Source organism: Puma concolor, chromosome C1 (genome assembly GCF_028749965.1).
Source record: "Puma concolor isolate L17-30 chromosome C1, mPumCon1.1.hap2, whole genome shotgun sequence".
In the NCBI taxonomy this organism is placed as follows: Eukaryota; Metazoa; Chordata; class Mammalia; order Carnivora; family Felidae; genus Puma; species Puma concolor.
Window position 1 is genome coordinate 32,190,382 of NC_141674.1, and position 21,705 is coordinate 32,212,086.

The 21,705-nt window shown below is 44.4% G+C and overlaps 1 long non-coding RNA gene across 1 annotated transcript; it reads right to left on the bottom strand.

Moving 5' to 3' along the window:
* Nucleotides 1-16,569: 16,569 nt before the first annotated feature.
* On the bottom strand, nt 16,570-20,736 carry LOC147577957 (uncharacterized). Its single transcript, XR_015254166.1, has 3 exons — nt 20,341-20,736; nt 18,514-18,575; nt 16,570-16,861 (listed from the first exon to the last, which is right to left on the bottom strand). It is a non-coding gene; the product is annotated as an uncharacterized LOC147577957 (long non-coding RNA).
* Between the last annotated feature and the right edge of the window lie 969 nt (nt 20,737-21,705).

A 21,705-nucleotide genomic window follows, 5' to 3' on the forward strand; every position in this document is an offset into this window, starting at 1 on the left:
AAAAGGGCATGCCCACCATGGGCTCAAGGGCAGTGAGGACACCAGTGTGCACAGGATGGGTAAGAAGGCCCCTGAGGACCCTGTGCTCATCATCCAGGCACAAGGTTCCAGCCACGGAACCGTGTCTTGTGAATTGGCCATGATATTGTAGAAACAAGATGGATTAGAATGGCTGAGTGTTGGGAGCAATGGCTCTGAGTGGTGGTGCCAGAGACCTGGCACACAGTGAGAATGGTGATTTTATTTCCCATCAGAAAGGGTATATGAGATGAGCCGTGTCAAGAACTTAGTCTAGTGTCTCAGTAAATAATTAAGCCTTGACTTTGCCTTTACCAACTTCTTACACTGAATGATTTACTGCCCCTATTCCTCATTCCAAGCCAGTTCTGAATTCGTCCCAGTTCTCTTTCTCGCCCCAACAAAAACTCCCCGTGTGGATGCAGTGGGGCTGTACTCTACCACGCTTACCCTTTCTGAGCTTCTGTTTCTTCTTCCAGTGAAATGGGAGTCATAGTGCCCCCCTCACCTAGCTGGCGTGAGGGTCAAATAAGATAACACATTGTAGGGTGCTTTAGAAACTGTAAAGGACTGTAAGGAATCACTGTTCTTATTATTTCGTTGGAGTTGGGCTCGTTCCTGGGCCTGGCATCTGCTCCGACTTTCCCAGTTCCTGTTTCTTGCTCAGTCTCCGTTTTCTTGTAGCCACCCACGTTTCTGGCACTGACAGCTTAAGGATATAAGATGACATCCAGGGAACGAGAATGTAGAAGAAAAAGGAAGAAACGTGACAACAACCAGCAGCTCTCTCTCTCTCATTCCTCTACTTGGGGATGACCCCACCACCTTTCTCAGACCCCAAATCTGGGCATCATTCATGTTCCAGTTAGCTAAGGCTGTGTAACAAACCACTTCAGTACTTAGTGTCTTAAAACAGCAGGCTATTATTACCTTTCATGGTTCTGAGGGTTGACTTGGGTAGGTAGTCCTAACTCAGGGGCTCTGGTAGGGTTGTAGTCAGAGGGCAGCTGTGGCTGGAATCATCCAAAGGCTTGCCTGGATGAGACGTCTAAAATGGCTTCCTTTACTCACGTGTCTGGTGCCTGGATTGGAATGGCTAGAATAGCTGGTAGCTGGCCAGGCATCTCTCTCCATGCTCTCTCCCTCTCTACATGGCTAGAGGGGGCTTTCTCATAGCTAGGGGTTTGAGCGTATCTAGCCATTTTACATGGCAGCTGGCTTCTCCCAGGCTGAGGTGGGAGCTTTGTGGCTTCTTCTGATCCAGCCACAGAAGTTAGAAGGCACTGTTGTTGCATTTTATTGGTGACAGGGATGGCCCAGATTTGGTGTGGTAGGGGAGTGCACAAGGACCTGGCTCCTGGAAGGCATGGTTCCTTTGGGAGCCATCTTTGGAGACTAGCTAGCAAGAACATAGTCTGGATTGAATCATTGCTCTGAGGAGCCCTCTCAAAGGTCAGGGCTTGGGACACAGGAGGAGCAGTGAAACTGCTGAAGCCCCCCAATTTTAATATTTAATATTTATTTATTTATTTATTTATTTATTTATTTATTTATTTAATATTTTGGACTTTCACAAAGAATAGAATGTGAATTAAAAGTTCTGAGGCTCACTTCAACAGAGAAGAGATACAGATGTCGAATAAGCGTATGAAAATATGTCCAACAATGTCAATCATTAGGGAAATGCACAAAAAACCACAATGAGATATTACCACACACCTACTGGAATGGCTAAAATAATAATAACAAGTTTGAAAAACTGATAGTATCAACTTCTGGCAAGAATGAGAACAGCTGGAATTCACACTCATTGCTGGTGAGAATGCAAAATGTTACAGACGCTTTGGAAAAGAGTTTGGCAGTTTCTTAGGAAGTGCAGACATTGCTATGCATCCAGCAATTCCACTCGCAGGTATCTACCCTAGAGAAATAAAAAGATACCTTCACGCAGACCTGTACACGAATATTCCCAGAAACTTTATTCATAACAGCCAGAAAAAGAAAAAAAAAAAAAACCCAAACCCAAATGTTCACCAATTAGTGATCGAATAAACTAACTGTGGCACATCCATACAATCAGTAATAAAACAGAATGAACTGCTGATACGCAGAACTTCATGGATGAATGTCAACAGCATTATGTGTAGAAGGCTATCTATGGCATGATTCCATTATGATAATGTGGAAAAGGCAAGGCTATAGTGACAGAAAGCAGATCAGTGGTTGCCAGGGGCTGGCAGGAGGGGAAGGAGTCGAGTCCAAAGGGGCACAAGGGAACTGTGTGGGGTGATGGAGGTGTGCTATGACTCGACGGCCAGGGGGTGGTTACACGGCTGGACGTGTTTGTGAAAATCTGTCAAACTGTGTACCTAAAAAGGGCGGGTTTTCCTGAACACAAATCATGCAGTCCTGAGGCTAACAGTTTGAATATGCAGAGCCTCTTCTCTCTCCTGTGCTGTTTCCGGTTTCCAGTGCACCTGCACACGAAGCACATCATATCCCCACCCCTGCGTCTTTTCCTGGTCACTCTTCTCCCTCTCTTATCGCCTGGAGAGCTCCTAATCTATCCTTCAGGCTTCCAGCTAACTCTCACTTCCCAGAGAGCCTTTTCTCCCTCTCCAATATAAATTCGGTATCCCCTTTTAACTTGTTCTTCCTTCTTCTGTAGAAAGTAAGCTCCGTGCGGACAGTGGGGATGTTTTGTTCATCTCTGCATAGTTCGCACTTGGCACATTTCATGAATTAAGAAACGTGGGGAGGATGTTCCGTACTGCATGAATTTGTTTTTTTATAAGGATGCACCACTTTCTTCTTTCTTTCTTTTTTTTGTACTTTTAAACTAGTTAAGAATTGAAATGATTTGAAAGTACATACAGTACAAGGTAAAAGTCATGCACGCACACATTTTAAAAGTAGAAATAAGGTTCTGCCTTTTCTTGTTGGTACCCAGAAGTCTCACTCATTCTTTTTAATAGCTATGTAATATTCCAGAGTGCAGTTCTACTATTTTCAACATGAGTTAATCATTAGTGGCCATTTAGGGATTCCCCCTCCCCTCATATTTCAGTGTTTCCTTATTTAAAATGCTGCATTATACATAGGCACATATGTGTGAGTATTGCTGAGGGATGGATTTCTAGAAATTTGAGCTGTTAGAAAAGAAGTTATATGTATTTTAGATGTAGAGAATATCTATCCTATTCCAAAAAGATGTATGCAAATTCATATTGTCACCACACTCTATGAGAGAGCCCATGTGTCCACACCCTCACCAATTCTGGATAGCGAATCAACCTTGCCAATTTTCACCACTCAGGCTAAAATGCTATCTCATCATTTACATTTGCATTTCCTGCATTATTACTGAGGCTTGGCATATTGTCTTCTTTTTTAATGTTCATTTATTTTTGAGAGAGAGAATGCATGTGTGAACGCATTTGGGGGAGGGACAGGGAGAGAGGGACAGAGGATCAGAAGCGGGCTCTGTGCTGACAGCAGAGAGCCCTATGCGGGGCTCAAACTCACCAACTGTGGGATCATGACCTGAGTCAAAGTCCAACGCTTAACCGACTGACCCAGGCTGTGCCCTGAGGCTGTGCATATTTTCATGCGATTATTAGCTATTTGTATGTTTTGCACGGTGAATTCCTAGTTTTACCTTTTGCCCGTTTTTATGGGGTTGTATGTTTTTGTCTTAACTGATTTGTAGGAACTCCTTGTGTATGTATGATATGGAAATAATCAGTTTGAAAGTTATAAATAACTTTTGGGGGTGATGGATATGTTCATTCTTGATTGTGGTGATGGTTTCACAGGTGTATACTTATGTCAAAACTCATCAAATTGTACACTTTAAATATGTGCCGTTTATTGTATGTCAATCATACCTCGATAAAGCTGTTTAAAAGAGAAAGTACATAGTTAGTAATATATTTGCTCCCGGTTGTCCTTTTTCTTTAAACTTTATTTACTTCTTTTTTGTCATACAGGAGTTTAACGTGTCAATTATTTATATTCCGGTCTGGAGTTATCTTAGCTGTGTGACTTAGGCAAATTACCTAACCTTTCTGTGCCTCAGTTTTCATTTGTAAAATGAGGCCTTGAGTACCTCTGCATAGGGTTGTTGTGAAGATTAAATGGATTAATACACATGAAAAGGTCTTAGATTGGTAACCACTGCAGGGCATCACACAATAAAGATTAACTATTATCATTGCTTGGGATCTCAGATCTTACTTTAGGTAAACCTCTATCCCAATATTATAAGAATATTCTCCTTTATTTTCTTCTAGTTTTGAATGTTTAGTCTTTTAATCCATTTGAAAGTTACACTTATAGATGGTGTGAGGCAGGGGTAAAATGATGTTATTTTCCCTGGGAATAGACAGTTGTCCTGACACTATTTATGGCATGACCTATCCTTTCTGCACTAATTTGAAATTACCTTCTGACCTACATAGTAACTTTCCATGTATAAACAGGTCTGTTTCTCTATAGTAATTGGGCCCTTTGCTCTATGTATTCATTTATTTATTTATTTTTTTTTTTGCTAATACTGATGAATTAGAATAACTTCTCTCTAACAATAACCCCATCATAATTCTTGGTGATGTCCACATTCAAATAGGTCATTTTCCCTATACCCTGGTCTCTCAGTTACTTGATTTCTATTAAGATCTGGTTTCTCATCCACTCATGACCATGCTCCTGCCACAGACCGAATCATGACCAATAACTCTGACATCCCCATAGCCCAGTTTAAGCAATTCACCTCTCTGAGCACCACTGGTAACCTTTCCAGCTCATTCATTCTGTTCTTCTACTCCAACAATTCTTTAGCCCACCAGGACCTACAATCTGTTGGTGCTTCTATAGTTTCACTATCCTTACTCTGTACCCTGCCCGGTCCAGAGCCCTTGGTTCCTCACCCTAACCCCCTCAACTTCCTTGTTCCTCACTCATCAGGGAAGCTCTCAACCCTCACTAGGCCCCGTTCTCCATATGATCCTGGGTCTGAGGGAAAACATGACATGCTGACCAATCTCATGTTAAATTCATGGCCATGAAGCTCAAGTGGACTCTTGGTATTGCAGGTGAGGGCAAGTATCCTGGGTCATTTGCTCTCCTACTCTCTCATTTAACACCTTCTCATATTTCCTCAAAAGACTTGAACAGCGACTTCATAAAAGCAAGTATCCAAATGGGCATTGACTGTGTGAAAGTGTGCTCAACCTTATCAGTCACCAAGAGAATGGAAATGAAAAGCTTGGTGGGGCACCATGACACCTGCCTCAGATCGGCTGAAATTAAAAAGACCTAGGAGAGTACCAGGTATTGATAAGGATTGCAGAACAACTGATTGCCATGCTGGTGGGAGTGTAGATTGGTATAACCACTTTGAAAAACTACTTGGTAATATCTACTAAAGCTGAATATATGCTTACCCTCTTATCCAGCTATCCCACACCTACCGTATATACCAAACACAAAGGCATATGCTTGTGTACCAAAAGATACATGCAAGCATGTTCAGGTAACATTAAGTATAATACACAGACAGTAAACAATCTAAGTGCCCATCCGTAAGAATAGAATGGATGCAGAATTTGTGGAATAGTCATAAAGGGCATGCTATGTGGTGATGAAAATGAATGGGCTATTGCTATATTCAACATCTCACAAATAATGTTGAGCAAAAGAAGTCGCATTGTATGATTCTACCACACAAGTTTCAAAAACAACGGAATTAATTTATGGTTAGAATAGTGGCTACCTTGGGGAGGAAGAACTGGATAATGACTGGGCATGAGGGACCTTCTGGGGTGCTGGTAGTACTCTCTTTCCTGATCTAGGTAGGATTTACATGGATACATGAACTTGTGAAAACCTACCGACTTGAAGCTCATGATTTGTGCAGTCCTCTCTACGAATGTCATATCATAATGGAAAGTTGTTATGTATGCGCGCATGTGTGTGTATGTATGTATGCATAGATAAGTATATATAAATATATATATATATATATTTGTATTCCTCTCTTGACCTCACTTTTATTTCCAGCTGTTATACTGTTTCTCTTCTTCACTTCACAGCAAAACTAAAAAAAAAAAAAAAAAAAAAATTGTTCATGTTTATGATCTCCCAAGTTTTTCTGTCCTCAACGTTCTGCTGAAATCGCTCTTGTGAGTGTCACCAATGACATCCATATTGCAAAATGCAATGGTCAATCTCAGGCCTCATTGAACTTGACCTGTCAGCCAAATTCAACACATATGACCCTTCTCTTAGGCAAACTGTCTTCACCTGACTCCCAGGACACCACTCTCCCGGTTTCTGACAGTCATCTTGGACTCCTGGGCTAGCCCCTCATCTCTTGTGTAAACATTGGAGTGCTCCAGGGTTTAGTTCAAGGCCCTTCTTTATCTATACTCTCTGGCTGGTATGTTGATGAGTTTCTCAGCTTTTTTTTTTTTTTTTTTTTTTTTTTTTACCTATATACTCATGATTCCCAAATTTATGTCTGCAGCCTGGATCTCTTTCCTGAGAGGCCTCATATCGCCAATCGCCAATCGCCACCTTGATAAATTTGCTTGGGTGTTTAATGGGCGTCTCAAACTTAACACATCCCCCAGACTCCTCGCCTCCTCCCATCCCCTCAGGGTGCACCTCCTCCCGCAGCCATGGCCTGTTCTTCCAGGTGCTAAGGTCCCACAGCCCACACTAATCTTCAACTTCTCTTCTTCCCTCACTTCGCCCAATCTGTCTCCAAGCAAAACTCACCCGCGTCTCCATCACTTTTCATTACGTCTAAAACTATGACTCTGGAGCAAGTCACCTTCATTCCTCCACTGGGCGCTTCCACGAGCCCCCTACCCAACAGGCCTCCGCGTTTCTGCCCTTACCTCCTTCTTTCAGGCAGGATCTGCCCATGACAACAGAGAGCGGTCCACGAGGGAAGGTAATACTGACACCGGCTACACAGTGACAGCTGAGAAGGCAACTAGGACACCGGGAGGCAGCCCCCATATTGCCAACAGCAAGAAGCTGTGACCACCTGTAGACCGTATGCATGACAGGAAAAGGTGGCGTTACCTTCACCCAGGGGCCAGAGTTACTTTGAAAGAAGTTGTGAGCAACATAGGCCTGTTGGGCTGGAGCTAGGAGCACAGAGGGGTGGTTAGTGATGTGGGAAGGACTGGCTTCTCCCTCCTTCCAGGCCTCTTGTCTCCCACCGGGCCTTCTCATTGACAGGGTCCTGCCAGAAGGCAGCTGACGCAGGATCCCTGGACATGGCCTGCAGGGTCACTCCCCCGCCAGAGACCAGGGCAGGGGGGACATGGAAAAATGAGTCTGAGGCAAAGATGCCAAGGACTAGCTCACTGTAGCCCCCATTGTCCATTCATCCCTGGGAGATCCAGGTCTCGTGGGGCCTGAAGCGTATGCAATTTGCGGAGCCCTCGTAAGGAAGAAATTAAAAGACGAGAAATACTAAGTTAGGAATGAAAGTAAATATTTAGATGAAAACACAAATCACGGCAAAACACAGAGTTGTAACAGGCCAATAAATACCACAAACGGATGACATCGATCGGGAAAATAACAATCTCTTTTATCAATTGATTGCCTGGCCTACCTCTACATTACTTTCTTTTCTTTTTTTCTTTTTTTAATGTTTATTTATTTTTGAGAGAAAGACAATGTATGAGTGGGGGGAGGGGCAGAGAGAGAGGGAGACACGGACTCTGATGCAGGTTCCAGGCTCTGAGCTGTCAGCACAGAGACTGACACAGGGCTCGAATTCACAAACTGCAAGATCATGACCTGAGCCGAAGTCGGACACTTAGGCTAAGCCACTCAGGTGCCCCTGAAGTAGTTTTTTTTTTTTTTTTTTAATGTTTTATTTATTTTTGACTGAGAGAGAGAGAGAGACAGAGAATGAGCTGGGGAGGGGCAGAGAGACAGGGAGACGCAGAATCCGAAGCAGGCTCCAGGCTCCGAGCTGTCAGCACAGAGCCTGACATGGGGCTCGAACTCACAAGCTGTGAGATCATGACCTGAGCCGAAGTCTGTCGCTCAACTGACTGAGCCACGCAGGCACCCCTCTACGTTACTTTCTCCCTTGTATTTTTTGGCTTCATATTCTTTGTCATACCTTTTCCCATGACAAAGTCATTTCATAGAAAGAGTACAGAAGTGTTCTTTATTGCACTTGATTGCCTTCTTTTTAATTAATGGTTTAAAAAAGCTTCCTCCATTTACCCAACTGGTTACGGTAAATTTTTAGAACTGTCAAGTTTGGGAAAGCTGTGTCAAGTTTCTTTCATATGTGAACTGCAAGATTTCTGGGCCTTTCAAGTTTTCTTGTGAAGTGACTAATTTTTTAAGAATTCTGTGAGTTGACAGCACTCGGGTAAAGCTCTCACATCACAGTCCCGGGCAGCGACACGGTGGGTGGTAGGCGGGTTCCTAAAAGCCATTCGTGCTCCAGGACAGCCGGCAATAATTTCTAAAAACATAGGAAGAACTGTGAACCACACGAATATATCCCTGAACTCAAACTGAACTCACACTGGAAGTACCCCAGCTCAATTTTCCCCAGCTGGACCCCAAAAATGCCTGTGGCCATTCCAGCACTGAGAGCTGATATGGTAGAAAAATCAAGAAAGAGATCAGCTGGTCCTAACCAATTGTGGTTATAGTATCATGCTTTTGCAAGTTTTATAAAGTGTATGACCGCACAAATGCATTGTTGGAAACTTGGAAGGGGCCGGGCAAGTGCAGAGTTCTTCAGGATGAAGTGGGTAGACACCTACAAGAGACAGAGTGGTCCTTAACAAAGTGTAAGTTGAATTGTGGACCCCTCTGCTCTATGTGCTCAGAAGGCCTAAAAAATCGAATCCTTACAATCACCTGTGGTGCCCCACCACTCCTCCCGGACCCCACCTTCTGGTCCCCTCCCTCTGGCTCCTGCTGTTCAACACACCCTGGCCTTTTGCTCTTACTCTAGCATTCCTACCACAGGGCCTTTGCTCTGGCTTTCCCCTCTATCTAAAACTCAATTCTCCCAGATAGATGCTTATCTTATATCTTCTCTTCCCCCAGGTTCTTATTCAAATATCACCTGCTGTATGTGCTTCCTATTGTGACTGTAACAAATGACCACAAACTTAGTGGCTTAAAACAACACAGATTTATTATCTTATCATTCTGCAGATCAGAATTCCAAAATGGGCTGGCAGGGCTTCATTCCCTCTGCAGGCACTAAGGAAGAATCCATTTTCTTTCCTTTTCCAGTTTCCAGAGGCCGCCCATGTTCCCTGGCCCACAGCTGCGTCTCTCACCTCTCTTCCGACTCCGAAACTCCTGCCTCTTTTTTTTTTTTTTTTTTTTACCCCCCTCATAAGGATCCTTATGATTACATTGGACCCACATGGAAAATCCAGAATCATCTCCTCCCTCAAGATCCTGAATTTAATCATCCCAGCTCATCCCAGCTAAGTCCCTTTTGCCCTATAACCTAACATATTCACAGGTTCTGGAAGTAGGACCTGAACATCTTTTATATATATATACCATATATATGATATATATCATATATATCATATATATCATATATATATCTATATATAAAAGATCTTTTATATATCTTTTATATATGATATATATGTCATATATATGTGTGTGTGTGTATATATATGTGTGTATACACACACATATATATATATATATAATTTATCGTCAAATTGGTTTCCATACAACATCCAGTGCTCATCCCAACAGATGCCCTCCTCAGTGCCCATCACCCACATCTTTAGGGGGAAGGGGCATTCTTCTGCCTACTGCATCTTCCTGGTAAGACCCTCCCCTATCATCCTTTTGTTGTTTTTAAATGTTTATTTATTTTTGAGAAAGAGAGAGAGAACATGCTTGAGAGGGGGAGGGGCAGAGAGAGAGGGAGACAGAGGATCTGAAGCAGGTTCTGTGCTGACAGCAGAGAGCCCTATGTGGGGCTTGAACCCATGAACTTTGAGATCATGACCCGAGCCGAAGTTGGACGCTCAATCAACTGAGCCACCCAGGCGCGTCCCCATCATCCTTTTAAAACGTTGGAAGTAGTGGGGATCTTGTCTCGTCCCTGCCTGAGAGGAAATGTTTCCTGTGGTCCACAGGTATGTATGATGTTTTCTGCAGTTAGAAACCTGTATCAGTCAGGGCACTACCAGAGAAATAGAACTGCTAGGAAATATATATGAACAGCTTTATTGCAATTGTGGGGGCTGGCTAGGCAGGTCCAAAATCCATACGGCAGGCTGTCGGGAAGGGTGGGTGGAACTCACAGACAAGAGCTGAAGCTGTGGCCCACAGGTGGAATTTCTTCTTCTGCAAAGTCTCAGTTCTGCTCCTAAAGCCTTTCATGTCGTTGAATCAGGGCACACCCAGATTATCCAGGATAATCTCCCTTAACTAGAGTCACCTGATTATGGACTTTAATCATACTACAAAATATGGTCACAGTAATGCCTAGATGAGTGTTTGCATAACTGGGGACTGTGGCCTCACCAATTAGACACATAAAACTGACCCTTTATCAGGTTAAGGAAGCGGATTACAAATTCTTATCATCTTGTTAGAGACGGCCATTTAGTTTTCTTCCTTTAATGTATCACTATAGAGAATTTAAAAATAAAGATTGGTTTGTAATGTTAGAATCTATGTTTGATTCTTGGGATGAAACCTATTTGCTCGTGATTTATTGGTCTTATAATACATAGCTAGATTAAATTTGCTACCATTTTATTTATGAGTTTTGCATCAGTGTAATTTTGATTGGGCCACTTCCTTGTGTGTGTTGTCTCAGTTCAGTTTTGGTCTGTTGGGGTTAGTGGCTTCCATTGAAAATGACAGAAAATTCAACTTGAGCTTGTTTTAAACAGTGGTTCTGGGGCGCCTGGGTGGCGCAGTCGGTTAAGCGTCCGACTTCAGCCAGGTCACGATCTCGCGGTCCGTGAGTTCGAGCCCCGCGTCGGGCTCTGGGCTGATGGCTCGGAGCCTGGAGCCTGTTTCCGATTCTGTGTCTCCCTCTCTCTCTGCCCCTCCCCCATTCATGCTCTGTCTCTCTCTGTCCCAAAAATAAATAAACGTTGAAAAAAAAAATTAAAAAAAAAAAAAAAATAAACAGTGGTTCTGAGAGCTGGAGGGTACGGGGTGGGGGTAGGGCATACCTGGAGGCAGGGCTCCATTCAGGGCTCAGATACTGTAATCAATGCTCGTTCTCTCTCTCTGTCCTGGTTCTGCTTTTCCCTTGTGTCTGCTTTCGTCTAGGGCTCCACACAGCAGGCAAATGGTGGCTCCAGGATCTATAGCCCAGAAGCCACTGAAAAATTTGTTCTTAACAGGATCACATGCCCATTCCTGAACCATTCACAGTGGTCAGGAGAAAGGAAAGCTGAACGAGGTTTATGTGCCCAGCCCTGGAACGAGGGATGGCGTCACCTCCTCTGGAAGTAGAGACACAGACCAGGGTGGAGAGGGAGACGGCTCCCGCTGAGGGTAATCAGGGTGTGGTTACTAGAAGGATGAATGAACACTGAGGAGAAAAACCACAGATGCCCACTCCAGTGCTAGCCCAACAGACTGGATTGGGGAAGTTTTCCGTCTTTGTTCTCTGCTTTGTAGCTATTTAAATAGCAGAAGTTATTGGTTCCTTGAAGGTTTGCTATAACTCACTGTTAAAACCATTTTGGGCCTGATGCTGTTTTTAGAAGCATACTTTGATGATCTAATTTCTTCTGTGTATGTTAGCATTTTTTACCTCTTCTTGAGCCATCCAGGGGAATAAATAAATTAAAGAAGCAGCATTTGGTTTCATTTACCAAGTCAACATTTGTTTCTCATTTCATTAATTTCTGCTTTTATCTCTATTAATTCCTTATTTTTATAAAGGTCCCCCCCCCTCTAATTTTCCTATTCCCAATTGCTTGCATTCAACTCTCTTTCCTGTTTTCTAATAAATGTGTTCAGGCTATACATTTTTCTGTAAATACTGCATTGGCCTTAACAATTGAATTCATTATATGGTGCTCTCAGTGTCATTAATTTATAAATAATCATTTCAGTTTTGAGTTTGTCTTTAACCTGAGAGTTATATAGAATAGCGTTTTAAAATTTCAGGTTGCTGAGGGGCACATGGGTGGCTCAGTCAGTTAAGTGTCTGACTTCAGCTCAGGTCATGGTCTCACAGCTTGTGAGTTTGAGCCCCGTGTTGGGCTCTGTGTGGGCTCTGTGCTGACAGCTCAGAGCCTGGAGTCTGCCTCGGATTCTGTGTCTCATTCTCTCTTTCTGCCCCTCCCCTGCTCACACTCTGTCTCTCTCTCTCTCTCTCTCTCTCTCTCTCAAAAAATAAACGTTAAAAATTTTTTTAAATGTTTAAAATTTCAGGTTGCTGAGTATTTGTTACATTGTTTTGCTACTCTTTCATCTTTGATTCTAGTTTTTTTTTTTTTTAACATTGTAGTCAGAAAATGTAGCCTATATGATGTCTACTTTTTGGAATTAAGATTTTTCTTCAAGCCAACTTTAATGGATGGTCAATTTTTGTTTGTATCGTAGATATTAAAAAACAACATGTAAATGTATATTCTCAGTTCAGTAAATCTTCTTATATAAATCTCAAATCAAACTGACTTCTTTTTCTTTACCAGATCTATCAGCTTTTGAAAGGCACGGATGAATGAAGTGTCATTACAAGTTTGACAATTTCTCTTTGTAGTTCTATTTCTTTTATATTTTGATACTTTGTTGTTTAAGTATAAAATGTATTTCATTGTCATAATTCCTTGGTACATTGTATCTTTTATAGGTGCTTTATTTTGAATTCTATTAAATCTTATACTAATATTTTCATGCTTTCGTTTTGTTTTGTTTTGTTAGCATATATTCATTTTTCCATTCTTCTATTTTTCTTCCTTTTTGTAGTACATTGTTTTAAATGCAACTCTTCAAAATAATTGTATTATGTGTGGACATGTGTATATGTTGTTGAGATTTCTTTCACCCATTCTGAAAGTCTCTGTCATTTAATAAGAGAGTTTAACCCATTTACAATTATTGTGATTTTGGTATGTTTGGATGTCTCCCCACCTTCTGTTCAATTGATCAAGTTTTCTTTATTTTTATTTTTCTGTATTTTTTGGCAAGTTATGTGTATTATTTCTATTTTTCTAATGCTCTATTTTTTTAAGTTCATTTGTTTTGAGAGAGAGAGAGAGAGAGAGAGAAAGAGAGAACCCCCAGCAGACTCTGCACTGTCAGCACAGAGTCCAACATAGGGCCTGAACCCAGAACTGTGAGATCATCACCCCAGCGGAAACCAAGAGTCGAATGTCCAACTGACTAAGCCATCCAGCACCCCTCTAAATTTTTAATAAACTTATTCAAGCACTTTTTCTTTCAAGTATCTTAGACCTCTTCCTATGTTTCATATTTTGTTGAAACTTTGGTTCCAAGTGTTATTATTTTATTTCCATATTTTTAAAATAAATCATTTCTTTAAAATTAAAGTTTTATAGATGCATTTTCATTCATTATTTAGACTCTTAAACATTTACTGGTTTCTTTTCTTTAAAACATTTTAAAATGCAAAAAATAAAAAATAAAAAAATAAAAATAAAACATTTAAAAATCCATGACATTCTCCTTTTTGAATTCTATTTTGGTTTTCCTATAGTACATAATTATTTCTTCAGAAGGGGTGAATGAATAATAGTAAATTTTCTTTGTTCTTCCTTATCAGAAAACATCTTGGATTTGTTTTCATACTTGATAGTTTGGCTGATGTAGAATTTTAGGTTTGAAGCAATCCAGAAACATTGAGAATTCTGTTTTCATTTTGTAATTTAGAAATGCCACAAGGATGTGTATTTTTTTGTGTTTTCTGCTTACTACTGGGTGGGTCTTTTTATAGTTTGAGGACTCAGGTCCTTCTGTAGCTCTGGAAAATATTTTGAAATTATATCTTTAATTATTTCATTTCCTCTATTGCCTCTTTTATCTAGTCTAGAGTGTTTATAAGTATTAGGTCATGTATTTTCTCATATTTTGTATCTCTTTGTGTTTCCACTCTATTTTCTAGGGGATTTCTTTGATTTTATCTTCATGTTTTTAATTTTCAAGGATAATTTCTTTTTATTTGATTGCTTCTTTTCAATAGAAATCTACTCTTATTTTATGAAAGCAAATTTCTTTTGGATCTCTCTGAGGATACAATCTAGAATTCTTTTATTTATTTATTTATTTTTTTTATTTTTTATTTTTTATTTTTTTTAAATTTTTTTTTTCAACGTTTATTTATTTTTGGGACAGGGAGAGACAGAGCATGAACGGGGGAGGGTCAGAGAGAGAGGGAGACAGAGAATCGGAAACAGGCTCCAGGCTCTGAGCCATCAGCCCAGAGCCTGACGCGGGGCTCGAACTCACGGACCGCAAGATCGTGACCTGGCTGAAGTCGGAAGCTTAACCGACTGCGCCACCCAGGCGCCCGTAGAATTCTTTTAAAGTTCCTCTCTGTTCCTACATTCTCTCACTTTCCTCCAGGATGAGTTGTTTTGGCTTTTTATCTTACTCTTTCTCATACTTTTTGGTTTGCCTCAAAGGTGATCCATGATGATCATTTCAGATTTATACATTTAAAATTAGGTAGCCTAATATATTCAGGAGACTGGTATGAGTTTCTTTCATGGCTGTGTAGGTGTGCATCCAAAATGGACCTTCCCGGGGTGCCTGGGTGGCGCAGTCGGTTAAGCGACCGACTTCAGCCAGGTCACGATCTCGCGGTCCGTGAGTTCGAGCCCCGCGTCAGGCTCTGGGCTGATGGCTCAGAGCCTGGAGCCTGTTTCCGATTCTGTGTCTCCCTCTCTCTCTGCCCCTCCCCCGTTCATGCTCTGTCTCTCTCTGTCCCAAAAATAAATAAACATTGAAAACAAACAAACAAACAAACAAAAAACAAAAAAACAAAAACAAAATGGACCTTCCCCTGGAAAGGAGGCTGTCGGCAGCTCTGTGTCAGTGAGACAGCAGGAGGGGTTGCTCACTGTAGGGGGGTCCTGTTAGAAAGAATGAGGGGACCATACATAGGCAGGCTGGGGACTCTCATGACTGCTGAAGTAAGGTAGACTTTATTCTGTGTATGAAGTATTTTAATATGTTTCTTTGCTGAGCAGGCCTACCTCATTGTCTTTTCTTTCTTTTCCCCTTCCCATGAGCATTGCAAAGATTTAGTTCTGTTCTGCTTCACTCAACCCCTACATAGTCATTTCTCTTGTATCAGTTATCTAGTGCCACATAACAAAACACCCCACAGCTTCATGTCTTAAAACAACAATTTGTTATTTCTTGTGATTCTATGGGTTTCCTGGGCTCATTCTTTTACTCCATGTGGTATTGATTAGATCCACTCATGTTGCTGCACTCGGCGGGCAGCTGGGCTGTATTGGAAGGCCCAGAAGGCTTCACTTTCATGTCTGGGGCCTTGGTGCTGGCTATCTGCTAAAACATCTAGTTTCTCGGGGCACCTGGGTGGCTCAGTAGGTTGAGTGTCCAACTTTGGCTCAGGTCATGATCTCACGGTTTGTGAGTTTGAGCCCCGCATCAGGCTCTGTGCTGACAGCTCAGAGCCTGGAGCCTGCTTTGGATTCTGTGTGTCCCTCTCTCTCTGCCCGTCCCCTGCTCATGTGCTCTCCCTCTCTCTCTCACTCTCTCTGTCTCTCAAAAATAAGTAAACATTAAAAAGAAAAAACAAGAAAAAAACAAGAAAAACATCTAGGTTCTCCAGCAGGTGGGCTCTTTCTCCACATGGATTTTTATCCTCCAGAACCTCTTTCTCCAGAATAGGGTGGACTTTCTTACAGAATGGTGGTCCCATTCTAAGGGGGAGTGTTCTAAGCAGACAAGCCCCAGTAATTTCAGCAGACTTGCTAATGTCCCATTGGCCAAAACAGGTTACAATGTCAAGTCCAAACCCAGTGTGTAGGGAATCCCACAAGGATCTGACTACTGAGAGGGGTTGTTCATTGACACCAATGTGTCAGTTTACCATACCTCCTAAGGTAGATCTTTCATGTTGTTTAGAAGGCAGTCCACCAGGCTTCTGTGTCAGGAGCAAAAGCCACAGCCAATCATTCTGTACACATCGGGAGAGAAAGAGACTGCTGCCTGTTTATTCAATAGTTCTTTGCCTGGTGTCTACACCATGGCCTGCTCCCTGCTCCCTAAACTGGGAGTCTCCCCAAGATTCTGTTGGAGAGAACAGCTTACATCTCCTTAGTCAATTTCTCCATGCTGATTTAACCACTCTGGTTTTCTCCATAAATTGGATTCTATCTGCTTTTTGTCTTCTAGAAAGTCTTCAAATTTCTCTGTTCTCCTGGAGCCATGATTTCTCATTTTCTTGGGCAGATATGAATATATTCTTTTTATGTGCCTTTCTATTATTTCAGCGAAATTTGATGAAGGGAAGGGTTTGTATGTATTTCAAACATCATCTCGAAGCACACGGAAAAAGCAAAAGAGTTTAAAGTTTATCCTTTTAGTAAGAGGAAAAGAACATAGTGGGATTCCTGTCCCGGTAGGTAGGGGTGCACCCGTGTGGCAGGAACGCGGAAGAGGGGTGGTGGTTAGACCAGAGGACAGTCTTGCAGTTTGCCAGTTCTGAGATGGTGGCCTTGCTGGCACTCTTCTTCCTCGGGAATCCAGGTTGATGAGTTACCGCTGACCATTTTTGTTCAAGCGCCATCTGGGTCTCGGATGGCCTTTGAAACTGGCCTTTTAGTGAATCTAGTTCAGACTCCTCGGTTTGCAGTTTCGGAAACAAGGCACAGAGATGGGAACAAAGGTCACCCCACACATCAGCAGCACAACTGGGGTTCAAACCCGTGCCTCCTGCCACAGAATCCCGCGGTCTTTCCACCACGTGCTTCCCTGCATCTCACCCCCGTCTGCACCTCGGAGCGTCCCTCAGAGAAGCCCAGGGTCTTACTGTCAGCCACGAGACCAGGCAGTACCCCCACCCCAGGATACCCAGAGATGAAGGATTTGGGGCTATAGGTGCCCCAAATGAGACAGATGTCTGTCTGGCCCTTCCTCCCAAAAGGCAATCATTTGAGCTGGAGATGACAGCCGCGTTTGGATCATAGATTCTCCTTCTCCCTCCAGCGCCCTCTCTCCCCTACTCAGTTATCTATTTACCTATCTATTTACGTGAGCCTTTTTTTTCCCAATGAATTACGTCTGCAAGGCAGTAAAATGTTATGTATTTGCAAGGCCCATAATCTTTAAAAGCCCAGTGATGCCAGCTCCAGACAGCAGCGAGCTCCCTCCAGTATGTTAATAGATAGTATTAGGGCAATAATGAAAACACTTGAGACAAGTAAGCTCCTATCAAAAGCTGAGTAATAGGGCTTCGCCGAGTGAATCACAATGCAGAAGAGATTAAGACGTCTGCCGTTGTGCAGTGTCTATTCAGACTAACAGCTGCTCCGTTTCTGATTAAAATGGGGTTGGGGAGACCTTTCCGAGCAAGTCCCCTTTTCATCCTGCCTTGTCCTCACCCTTTCCACCTCCACCTCCACACACGGGCACCTTCATTTGCACTCAGCCACAGCCATTCACACACACGCTCGCACACACACACACACACACACACACACACACACACACACCCCTCAGAACAGAGTCACAAACACACGTTGCGTCACACACAGAGCCGCAGCCACACACACACAGCCATCAGCGCTGACACGCAGCCACACTGATGCATCCACGCACGCAAACACAACCACATCCTCGTGCATAGGCACACATGTGACCACCTCGCACACACTCACCGCCTCAGCCAGTCTCTGACATGCACATCATCATTATGATCTGTCACCAACACGGTCTCATATATGCGTGAGATGGCAACCTGTCACACACACACTCTTCGGTCACAACCAGACACTCGGAGACAACCTGACCAGAGTCACAGGACGCACACATACCTGGCAGGTCATGTACAGCCCTAGCAAGCCGTTCGTGTGCAGATTCACACTTGTGATCACGGTTAGTCCCACACACACAGCCCTTCATTGGCAGGCCATCAGGAGCACTGCTACCCACATGCAGTCACTGTCAGAGACATGCACACATGGTCACGCTGACACGTGACCACAGCCCAGGCACATAGGGAAGGAAGTGATGCTTTTCCTTACACATACAGGGCTGGTCTGCATCCCTGCCAACCCCCAGCCGTGAGCATGCAGTATAATTCACAGATACATCCGGGCACACACGCAGCCCTAGGCACCCCTCTGCACGCCCCTTCAGAGAGTGACCCAAGAGGCAAGACTCAACTACGAGCTCAAGGGATGGCCTCTGAGACGGTTCGGAGGCCTCCCGAGAAAATCCTCAGGGGCCAGGTATCAGGGTCTCCATTTTCCAGTCCCTGCAACGCTGTCTCACCACGGGGGAGATGGAACTGTTTCCGTGGAGTCTCACAGCATAGAACTTGACCTTGAGTGGACCTGCAGATTTAGACGTAGGAAAACTCAGAGCTGTGCAAGCAGAAATGGCTGCTTCAGGAAGGAGTGTGCGCTCCGTCAGTGGAGGTATGCCCATGGAGGCTGGACAGCCACTTGGTAAGGGTGATGAAGAGGGACTCCTGCATGGCACAGGGGTGAACTCGATGCCCTGCAGGTCCATTCCAATCCCCATCCTGTGCCCCGACGTCCTTTGTGTCCTCTTTTCACACCCCTGCCCCATTAAACGACTCCCTTCTTCACCCCACTCTTCAGATAGGAGAAGCCAGCAGTCTTGACCTTCCACTTCTCCCTTTACATGATTTCTTCCAAGATCATCTTTCAGTTGATGCTTTCTTTCCATCTCTGTCCCTAAATGTCTGAGACCCGAACTCTAGGCCCAGGGGCAGAGACAGGTGTAGTTAAGCCAGCAGTTATTCAGGGACTCAACTTCTACCTTATTCCGAGAGACCTGGCAGGGCCTTTGGAGACTGACCTGGGCATCTCCTGATTGAAAGGCACTAGGTCACCAGAACTGGGCAGCCAGAAGGATCTTTACTAGGCAGCTGATCAGTCCCAGGGCCAGGCTTTGAAAGCATATGAGGACTTCCACTGGGCTGCAGCCGGTGGCCACAACTCACCACCTGCCCAGCGTCCTCTCCCCAGGCACCCATCTCCACCCTGGCGGGGGGGGGAGGGCATCTCCCTATACCTTTCTCCCCAAGCACACCGCCACCCCCCCAACCGTGGGATGCCTTCCCCCCTTGCTCCCAGCGATACCTGCATTTGTTCAAAACCCACCCACCCACCCTGCAGGCACCATGCAGCCTCAGGAGCCCTGGGCTAGAATCAATCCTTTCCCCATTCTTCCTCCCACAGTCATTGGTTTTCTCTGCGAGGACGTGTACCATCTGTCTTCTGCTCAAGGGGCGGGGTTAGGCAGAGGGCTCCTGCTGCTCAAGGGGGTGGGGCAGGATCTGACTGGACAGGCCCAGGAGCCAGGAAGGGGAACTAGTCCCTCAAAGTGTAGATAGAGCCAAGGGCATAGTTGGGAAAACAACTCTCAGGTTCAACTATGGTGTGATTGGGGCATGGGAACTGAGCCTGAAGGGGCTGGCTACACTGGGGTCTGGTGGGTCAAGTTGCTTCAAGTAGAGGAGTTTGTCATATGGCCCAGAGACACCTCATACAAAGGACTAAGGACCGCAGCAGGACTGGCATGGGAACAGGGTCAGATTAAGCTAGAGGTGTCTGGGATTCTGGCCAGGGGCTCTATTGGGGTCTGCATCCCACCTTTAGGAGCCTGTATGGATGGCTGCCTTGAAGAGTCAGAGCTTAAGCAGAACCCAAGGGTCATATCCATAGGGTGATACCCCAAACAAGAGAATTAAGAGCCGTGGTCAGTACCAGAAACCCAAACCAAGATGGCCTGGAGGAGCCCTTCAGAAGTAAGGTAATCTTTTTTTTTTTTTTTTTTAACGTTTATTTATTTTTGGGACAGAGAGAGACAGAGCATGAACGGGGGAGGGGCAGAAAGAGAGGGAGACACAGAATCGGAAGCAGGCTCTAGGCTCCGAGCCATCAGCCCAGAGCCCAACGCGGGGCTCGAACTCACAGACCGCGAGATCGTGACCTGAGCCGAAGTCGGATGTTTAACCGACTGAGCCACCCAGGCGCCCCAGTAAGGTAATCTTTTTATGGAGCCTGGTAAAATCTGTATCCCAGGAGCTTGTCTGGGTATTTAAAGGAGCCACAAAATGTCAGCACTTACCTCTAACTATTCTGCATCTGGGCCATCCATCCACTTGTGTCTCTCTCCTATTAGATGGGGAACCTCCCCAGGAAAGACCACGTCTTATGTCTTCGCGTTCTCCCCTCTGGCTTTGCATAGTGCCTGGCACGTAACACATTCCCGGTGACATTTCAGTTTTGCCTCTGCTTCTGAATCTGGGGTCTGGACTTGACCTCCAGGCCACACATAGCTGCTACCACCTGATTTACCTGCAGTGGGTCTCCTTCTAGTTCCCAGGAACAATCCTGCCCGACCTGAAGCTGGAAGGATCTAGAGCCTCCAATTTGGCCTTTGGCTGCTTGAGCCCAAGTTGTGTTGGCTTCGCTTAACTGGCATCATCTCATTTGCTGTTCATGAGGCCAGATCGTATCCCAGAACCCATCTGACATCACAGTTCTAGATGGAATTTCAGCGTATTCCCTGTTTATTCACCCAACCAACATTTACTCCCCGTCGCCAGTGGCCAGCTGTCCCCAGTCTTCATCTCCCCAGAGCTGACATTACTCTAAAACCAGTGATCACATCCTCCTTCTGAAACACTTTCTTTATTTACCTTCTAGGGCACCACCCTGGCTTGACTCGTCTCTTCCTCTGCTCGGGGTCCGTCGTTAGTTACCCCCACCATCTCCCCAGCTTCTTAGTGATGCATTGCTCCAAGTGCTGTCCTCTTACCTCTTCTTTTTGCCTGCCCTCACTTCCCAAGGGACCTGCTCCAAGCTCAAGGCTTTAAAACCCCTTTATGTGCTGACCACTATCAAGCCTCAGGTGTGTTTCTTCAGCCCACATCTCTGCCCTGAACCCTACCTGCTTGCTCAACATTTCCACCCGGATGTCTGTTAGCCTCAAACTTTAAACAAACTCCTGATTACCACCTCCAACCTTCTGTCCCCATAGTCTACTCGAACTTGATACATAGTAACTCCACTAATGGTAACTCTTCCAGTCACTCAGCCCCAAGACCTTGGGGTCATCTCTCAACTCCTGCTCAGACTCGCTATGAACTGCCCTCATCTCTTGCCTGGATCACTGCAGTGGCCTCAGACTGCTCTCCCTGCTTCTGCCCTTGTCCCCACCCGAGGTGCTGGCCCCCTGCTGGGTTCTTACCTACCCCTCTGACCCCGCCGCACCTCACCCTGTCCCTTGTGTCATCCCCAACTCTTTGTTGCCAAGAGCCTGGCTCCTGTTCCTCCTATTCGAATTTCCGGGTGCTGACATCATCTGAGAAGCAACAGAGAGGACACTTGTGCTCCTGCCCCCTCTTTTCCGTTGGCCCTCTATCACCTCAGTCCCTACATTCTTAGTGCCCGTGCTTAGCGGTCTTGAGCAAAGAAGACCAGGCCTCAG